The sequence below is a fragment of the Macrobrachium rosenbergii genome, chromosome 21 (genome assembly GCF_040412425.1).
Source record: "Macrobrachium rosenbergii isolate ZJJX-2024 chromosome 21, ASM4041242v1, whole genome shotgun sequence".
NCBI lineage: Eukaryota > Metazoa > Arthropoda > Malacostraca > Decapoda > Palaemonidae > Macrobrachium > Macrobrachium rosenbergii.
The window spans coordinates 68,085,926-68,094,301 of NC_089761.1; the positions used below are offsets into that span (position 1 = coordinate 68,085,926).

General features: G+C 38.1%; 1 pseudogene; it reads left to right on the forward strand.

Annotated features, from left to right (window-relative positions):
• Window positions 1-6,838: 6,838 nt before the first annotated feature.
• LOC136849539 (piggyBac transposable element-derived protein 4-like) lies at window positions 6,839-7,879 on the forward strand (annotated as a pseudogene).
• Window positions 7,880-8,376: the final 497 nt, after the last annotated feature.

Here is an 8,376-nt window from a genome sequence, read left to right on the forward strand (position 1 = left end):
AATGCATGTATGCCTAAAGCACTAATTTTTGAACAAAATTAATACAAATCAAGATCAAGTAAGATACATTATCTGTTTTTCTTTTATCACAGGGTTTATTCAACAACACCATACCATACCATACCAGTAGCTATCACTGAGAAAAGAGGATTTAAGGTGGATTAATGGACAGAAAATTTTATACATCATTATACTTAAAATTCCTTCTGTAAAAGTACATATATATTGCTAGTCACATATAGTGTGGTGAAAATATTTTATAATCAGACAAAAATCTATCAACCTATGGATAAAGGTATGTGAAAAATATTAAATACAAATTCTGAGAGTACTTTATATTTTTCAGAAGACTGCAAAACTTTTTTCTGGTTATTTTTTATTTTTTATTCTTTTTTTTTAGTAAACTACACAGATGAATGAATCTTGTACTTCTTATTTATTTATTTTTTATTTTAGTAAACTACACAGATGAATGAATCTTGTACATGTTTTGAGATGCCAGTTTGGTTAAGTCATTAAAATTACAGGCAAGGCTACATGTTTCACCCTGGAGGTGCAACATAACTCTTTCTGGTATTGTTGTCATGCCATCCGACGGGGCCATGTTCACATTCTGCACACACACACTAAATACTTGGTACTTCCGACCGTGTGTGAGAGACCAATGTTGTCAAAGGTAAACATGTCATCAACAACCCACCACTCACCAAGATCTGTTTTAAGTGATGGCTGGTCCTTTGGCTGCATTGGAGTTGGAAGAGGATGTGTCTGGTTAAGGGAGGATGCAGACTTCGGTGACAAGACATGTACGCAGGAGACTATACTTTTGTTCTGTCCCTCATTATCTGAACCAAGTCACCCCTATTCTAATCATTTTGGCAGGCAAGTTGGACATAAAGGCTGACATATTACTACAGCTCCTGCTGTCGGTTATGAAACTGAACTCTAATCCCAGCAATAATATTCAGTCTCAATAACAGTAAAAAGAGGAATCTAGAGTGGCAAGACAGCAAGATGAAGATAGATAGACAAAGTAGATTAAATGGAGTAATAAGATAAAAAAGACACAAATGGGGAGAAAATCATGGTGATGAACAAAGTGATATTAGTCAGAGTTGTTGGACAGTAAGATGAAAGAAAGCTGATAAGATATGGAAGAGGTTCAAATAATGGTGAGAAAGAATATGAAAAGATACTTACATGCTAACTAGGGGAAAACGATACCAGTTGTTCAGAAGTCCTGCCACTTATCATGTGACTTCAACAAGGTAAATCTCATGGTATTTTTCAAGTATTTTTCATTTAAGTCTCTGGGATTCAGGGGTTAAGCAGCCCAGACATGAGAGCACTACTCCAAAGAAGGGCTTAATAAAAGATTTATCTTACAACTACTGAAAATGCAAATTTAGGAACAGATTGAGCAACTTGAGATTTGTGATCCCTCCACATGTCTTTTGATCATTAGCTCAATATTTTGTCCATTATTGTTTACTATGGATTATGCTACCGTCATCCTGACCTTCATATACAACGCTTCCTGCCATAATTTCTTTAACTAGTAAAAAAAAAAAAAAAAAAAAACTGTTGTGTACAACCCCAGGAATCTAAACTTTGCAAGGTTAAGTGCTAAGTCCTTTATAAGTTCATAACTTATGGACTCTTACCTAAATTTAACTATTTTATTTTCTTCTGAAGCAAATCTCTGATTTCAGAACAGTTGCTATACCATGTGCTGTTTTAACTAATTTATTGCTATACTAAACATATTTTGGTCAGCAGTATGATAATTGCTATTGTATTTCTCATGTTCAGCTGAGGAATTAGTTCTGCCTCCGAGCTTCTAGCCTAGTAAATGACCAGTACCAGTGAATGCAGATTGAGAAGATTGATTTCTATATATCTTTTCTTAAACTATTTTTTTCTTTACACACACATCACTATATTCTTGCACTTGGCTTACACAAGCGAAAATTCAAGCTCATGCTCATTTCTTCTGTTCTTAATTCTGATTTAAAAGCGAACAGGTAATAATCATGTAAAAAATGGCAAAATTCAACATTTGTTAATCTGACATGCATCAGTCCATACAGCTTGCCTGAGAAGCCCAAGTTATTTTAGTTTATGCTGTCCATTATTAAGAAACTAAATTTAACGACCTGATAGTAGAACAATATAAGAAACCAAGTAGTCATAACTACTCTTGAAATAACGACCACTAACGATTATGATGATTTTTACATGATGATTCCTTCTAAAGCCACTAGTGATATAGTTAATTAAATCATAAAGCTATCTCGTCAGCATTTGCGTTGTTGCATTAATAGGCTAGTGATTTCAAACCCCCTGACGCAGGAAGGCAGGTTTTGATTAGCATTTAGCCGTGATTGCTTACTGGGCTACAAGGCGCGATCATTTACTTCGCCTCAGTGACATGTATTTACGTCAGTCCATTGCAAGATATAATACCACCAGCAGTGATGAAAGAGGCATGCTATGAAATCATGAGGTTGTAAGGAATCCCAAATGAGTAAGGGAGGAGCTACGGAGGGAACGGGATGTGATAAGCACATTGGTTTGGGAGGACATCAGCTTGATTGGACTATTTGTACTAAAACTTGTTTATTGTAATAGTGTTTATTTTCTAAATTTCCAGTAGGAATAAATGTTGTCAGGACGCAGAGAGAGAGAGAGAGAGAGAGAGAGAGAGAGAGAGAGAGAGAGAGAGAGAGAGTTTTCGAATATGGAAGAACCAAAAGTGTTATGTATGAAACTAGTTTTAGAGATGTTGTTATTATTAAGGCCTCAGCTAGTATATATATATATATATATATATATATATATATATATATATATATATATATATATATATATATATATATATATATATATATATATATATATATATTACAATTTTTCAAAAGATGAACATTATAAATTAATGGAGTGCAAAAAGTTAAACATAGGTTCCTTACAGATAACACAAAATGGGACAAGACTTTCATTATATGTAGGATTGCTGGTTATTATGAAAGGAGTGACAAATCAAAGGAGTGACATGACAAAAGTGACAAAAAATAAGGAAAATGAAAGGAGTGGCTTGACAAAAGAGTGAAAAAAATACAGAAATTCAAAGAAGTGACATAACGAAATAACGACAAAAACAAAATATCTGCAAAGAAATGAAATATCTGATTACTTAAAACCGTAGTTTCATCGTTTCAAAACTCCCAAAGGCAGCAGTTTTGTCTTCAATTGTTTTCCTAAACTTTCAACCATACAGAAATTGTCTAATTACTTAAAATACTGGTTTCTGTTATTACAACTTCATTAGAATCTTGTTTGAACAATTTAAAAGTTTGCGTTCTCGTTCGTATATAGTCTATGCAAACAACATTTATTTTTACAAATCTGCATTTCTTAAACAGTGCTTTTTACATCTCATCATGGGTCAGTACTCAGTATGTCTTTGTAAAATCTCAGATGGACAAGGAGAAGCTTGCTTTCAATGGATATATATACCGACATCTGCGATCCAGAATTCATAACCATTATTTCCGTTGTGAAGATAAAAACTGTAATGGTTCTGCTACTCTTTGGGGTTTATCCCTTTTCAATACCAATGGTGGCTCAGTATTGGAAGGCAAAGCACACAATCATCTACCGATAGATGGAAGAAATGAAGTGGCAGAGGCATTAACAGAATTGAAAACAAGGTCTAAAATTTCAAATGCGATACCTGCCGTAATTGTCCAAGAGGTTCGACAGACAGTAAACATTAGTGACCCAACAGAAATGCCTTCCACAACTGCTATGAAATAAGTTGTTCGTTGTATCAAAAAAAAAAAAAAAAAAAAACATCAGAACCAGATTGTGCAGCAGATTTAGTGATCTCAGATAGTTTAAAGATTACCTGAAGTGGAGAAAAAAAACTTTTTATTGTTTGACACAAAAGATGGAGACACGGCTAATGAAAACAAGAGGCAACAGGAAGACGTGAGAATTATTAGATTTGGAACTGACGACAATTTAAGGAAACTAGCTAACTCGGAAGTCTAGTTTCCTGATGGAACGTTTAAAACTTGCCCTCAGGTTTTCCATCAAAGATATACTGTACCATTCACTACATGTTTCATGGACAAACGTTTCCAACTGTTTATGCCTTACTGCCTGAAAAAAACACAGGAGGTATGTGCATCCATGCTTCAATTATTAATTTCAGTTGCAGAAACAAAGGAAATTGAGTTGAACCCTAAATTTATAATAGTTGATTTTGAGCTTGCAAGCATAAATGCTCAACAAAAATTTCCAAATGCTAGGGTAACAGGGCGCTCCTGGTTTCATCTTTGTCAGAACATATATTGAAGTATCCAGAAGAATGGTCTTGTGAATATCTACAAAAATAATGAAGATGTGGCCTCAAGTATGAAAACGTTGTCTGAACTCTCATTTTTACCTCCAGGAGAAATTTGCGATGCATTTTTATATTTGTCAAGTTGTGTTCCACATAGCACTGAAACAGTGTACAAGTATTTTGGAGATACGTTCGTGCTGGGAAGATCCATTGCTGCAAGGCGAAGAGGACGACCAGGACGACGCCAGCAGCGTCACCTACCAAGATTTCCTCCAACTGTATGGAGTATTCATCATCTACAGGGATACAGTCTTCCAAGAACTAATAATAATTTAGAAGCCTGACACAGAAGGGTTGAAACGGTGGTGGAACGTTACAAAATGGGAGTATTTTTAATGATTAAAGAGTTTTGAAAAGACCATCAAACACACCAAGTAGTGGAGTGGCTAATTGCTGGGAATAACCAACTAAAAAAAAGAAAAAAGAACAAATCCAAAGGGAACTGCGACTTGCTACTGTTATAGCTAGATATGGAACTGCCTCTCTTGACGATTACCTAAGGCCCTGGGGGTTTGCATACAACCTTCGTTTTAATGCACCCACTGTCGATGATCCTAACATTTTGAAAAATAGCTTTTTTATGTTAATGCAGTTATTGAATTTTTATGTCATCCAATTTATAAAATTTTGCCTATTTGTTTCTCTTTCTGTAATTGTCCCATCTCTACCACCATTCTGTCACTCCTTTGAAACGTAACTCCTTTGAACACTACACCTTAGAACACCAACGTGGGGTGTGACATACCCAATATAGTGTTTATATGCAATAAGTGGTGGGGTTTGTGTCACCCCAAAATAGTGTGGATGTTATAAAAACTCGGGTGTACAGCACTCCAAGGCAGTGTTTAGTGTGTGTGTGAACACATGGAACAGTTTTTTGTTTTGTTTTGTTTCTTTGTGATATTTAGTAGAGGGATGCTGTTCACCCCAATATAGTGTGGATGTTATAAGTAAAGACAGTGTTTAGCGTTGCGTGTGACCACATGGAACAGTGTTTATTTTTTCTTTTTAAGTTTTTTTTTTATTTCTTTACAGGCACAGAATATTTTTTCAGAGACTTTTGTGATATTTTTTATATGAAATGGATCTGTCCAAAGTACCTCCTTCTGGTAAATTTTTTACTGGTGATGAACTGACAGAAATAATGAACCTTTCACATACTAGGCTAACTGAAGTGAGTGAACTCCATGAGAGTGATGTGAGTGAAGATGAGGATAATGCTATTGAACATGACGTGACAGACTCTGATGATGATGATGCAGACAGAGACTATGAGCAGCCGCCAAGTGATAGTGACAGCAGTGATGACTTTGATGACCCTGCAGACTTTGTAGCTCATCTTACAAAGAAAAAAAGAGCTACAAGCACGCCACATAAACATGTTACCACACGGCGTGGCACAAAGGGATGGGGTAGGAGAGCATGTGCTGACACTACACACACACGTATGCCTACACAGCCCCTTATCGCCCAAGAACCAGATGACCCAGATGACCCACCCCGTGCACACTCACCCATTCCATCCAACTCCACCGCCTCACCACCACCTCACCCTCCTCCTACTAGTGCTACTGCTGCCCCTGGTAGCCTTGGTGCACATCCCTCAAAAAGGCGGCGTGTTACTCAGGAGGAGGATGCAACACCAAGTACCTCTGCTGACCCTGCTTACCTCCTACTGCTACACCTGATGTTCCTGCTTCACCTCCTACTGCTACGGCTGCTCACACTGCTATTGCTACTCCTGCTGACACTGCTATTGCTACTCCTGCTGACACTGCTACTGCAACTCTCGTTGACACTGCTACTGCTCCTCCTGCTAACACTATTACTGCTACTCCTGCTCGTGGTAGAAGGGGGCATGGTGGACAAGATGAATGTGTCGAAGTACCAGTTGTGAACTTTAATTCAACCACCCTGGCAAGCAGGTCTGGTTTCCAGTGGAATTGTCGACCACAAACACTCATGTCAACCAGAACAGCAGCAAGGAATATTATTCAATTCACCTCTAGACCAACACAACACGCCAGACATGCAGACACTCCTACTAAGGCCTTCAATTTGTTCATGGACGACAAAATAATTGATGAAATCACACATTGCACAAACTTGAAAATTCAGGCTCAAGCTACAAGGTACACTTAGCAGACATCTACATTGTCCCTAACAGAGCCACAAGAGGTGCGGGCTTTGTTGGGGCTAATGATTTTCAGTGGGTACCAGAAGGACAACCACCTGACGACCAGAGAAATGTGGAGTCAGCAGTTTGGATCACCAGTGTACAGGTCGACCATGTCTGAGGGTCGGTTTGCCTTCGCCATCATATGCCTATGGTTCGACGACATTGCAACACATCAGGTGAGGAGGGCAACAGATAAATTTGCACCCATTAGAAAAATATGAGACATATTTATTGAAAACTGCTGGAAAATGTATGTCCTGGGTGCAACTTTGACTGTAGATGAAGAGCTGCTGGGGTTCCGAGGCAGGTGCCCATTCCGGATGTATATTCCAAATAAACCAGCCAAATACGGCATCAAGATTGTCCTCATCAACGACAATGATTCAAAATATCTCCTGGGGGGTATTCCGTATGTCGGCAAGGGAAACACATGACCCCAGGATGGCCAGAGTCTGGGGACCTACTTTACTAAGGAACTAACACGGCTGTATTACCAGACCAACAGAAATGTGACCTGTGGCAGTTGGTTCACATCAGTACCTCTTGTTGCTGATTTATTGAACAACTGTGGCCTTACCCTTGTGGGAACAATCAGATGCACCAAGAAGGAGTTACCAGCCCAGATGACAGACAAGACAGGTCGGGCTCCAGGTTCCAGTGTCTTTTTATTTACAAATGAAATAACACTGGTGTCCTACATCCCAGCAACAGCCCGGACTTCCAAGCTGGTGCAGCTGTTGTCCAGCATGCACACACAGACAACATTGGGGGAAACAGGGAAGCCGGAAGTAATAGAATTCTACAACCAAACCAAGGGTGGGGTCGACACATTCGACCAAATGTGTGCTTATTACTATTACTCCTGCTCCAGAAAGACTAAATGATGGCACCTGTATGTGTTTTATGGCATGGTGAATGCCTCAGTCATAAACTCATGGATAATACACTCGGAAAATGTCGAGAGGAACCACGACATCAGGTTTATGAGATGAAGGTATATGCACTTCCTGTCAATGTCCCTCCTAAAGCCATGGGGACAACAGAGACTGGCCAGTCCCTTCTTGTCTAGAGCCCTCAAAATCCTGGTGTCCAGTGTCTGCAAACTCCCAACACCAGGCTGTGCAGCAGGAACAACAGTGGTAGTGATGGCAGACAGCAGAGAACCCATGAAGTGGTGTGCAGCATGCCACAGGACAGTCGACAGGAAGTCGCGTCACAGGTGCCACAGTTGTCAATGCCCCATTTGCCTGGCCCATGCCTTTGCCGAGTGTGTTGACTGCCACAAGTAAGCAATGTAAGATAGTTTTCTGTCAGTAAGTAGTCATTGACTACTATATGTTACTATAACAATGTTTATAGGATATTTTTTAACTTTTTATAAAAATCACCTTTAATATATAGTTCAATTATTGGAGTAAAATATGGTTTTATAAAGTTTATGGTGTTCATATGAATTCACATTGCATTCAGAACATTCATTTATTTATTTTGGGCCATGTGGGGTTCATAGAAAATGATAAAGGGTATTAAAAAAAATAATAACATAAATTACTTATCTTCATAAAAATTCCCTATAAGTTATTGTTCAATTATTAGGGTAAAATCATATTTATTTCAGTTTGATGTTGCTCAAACTAAGTCACATTACTCCCAGAACATTAATATTTTCATCTTAGGTCTCGTTGGGATCATAAAAAAAGAGTAAAGCAGTAAAAATATTAATAGGAGAAAAAACACATTTTTTTACACAAAAAAATGGCCCTTTTTTGGCTCTCACCCAAACAGT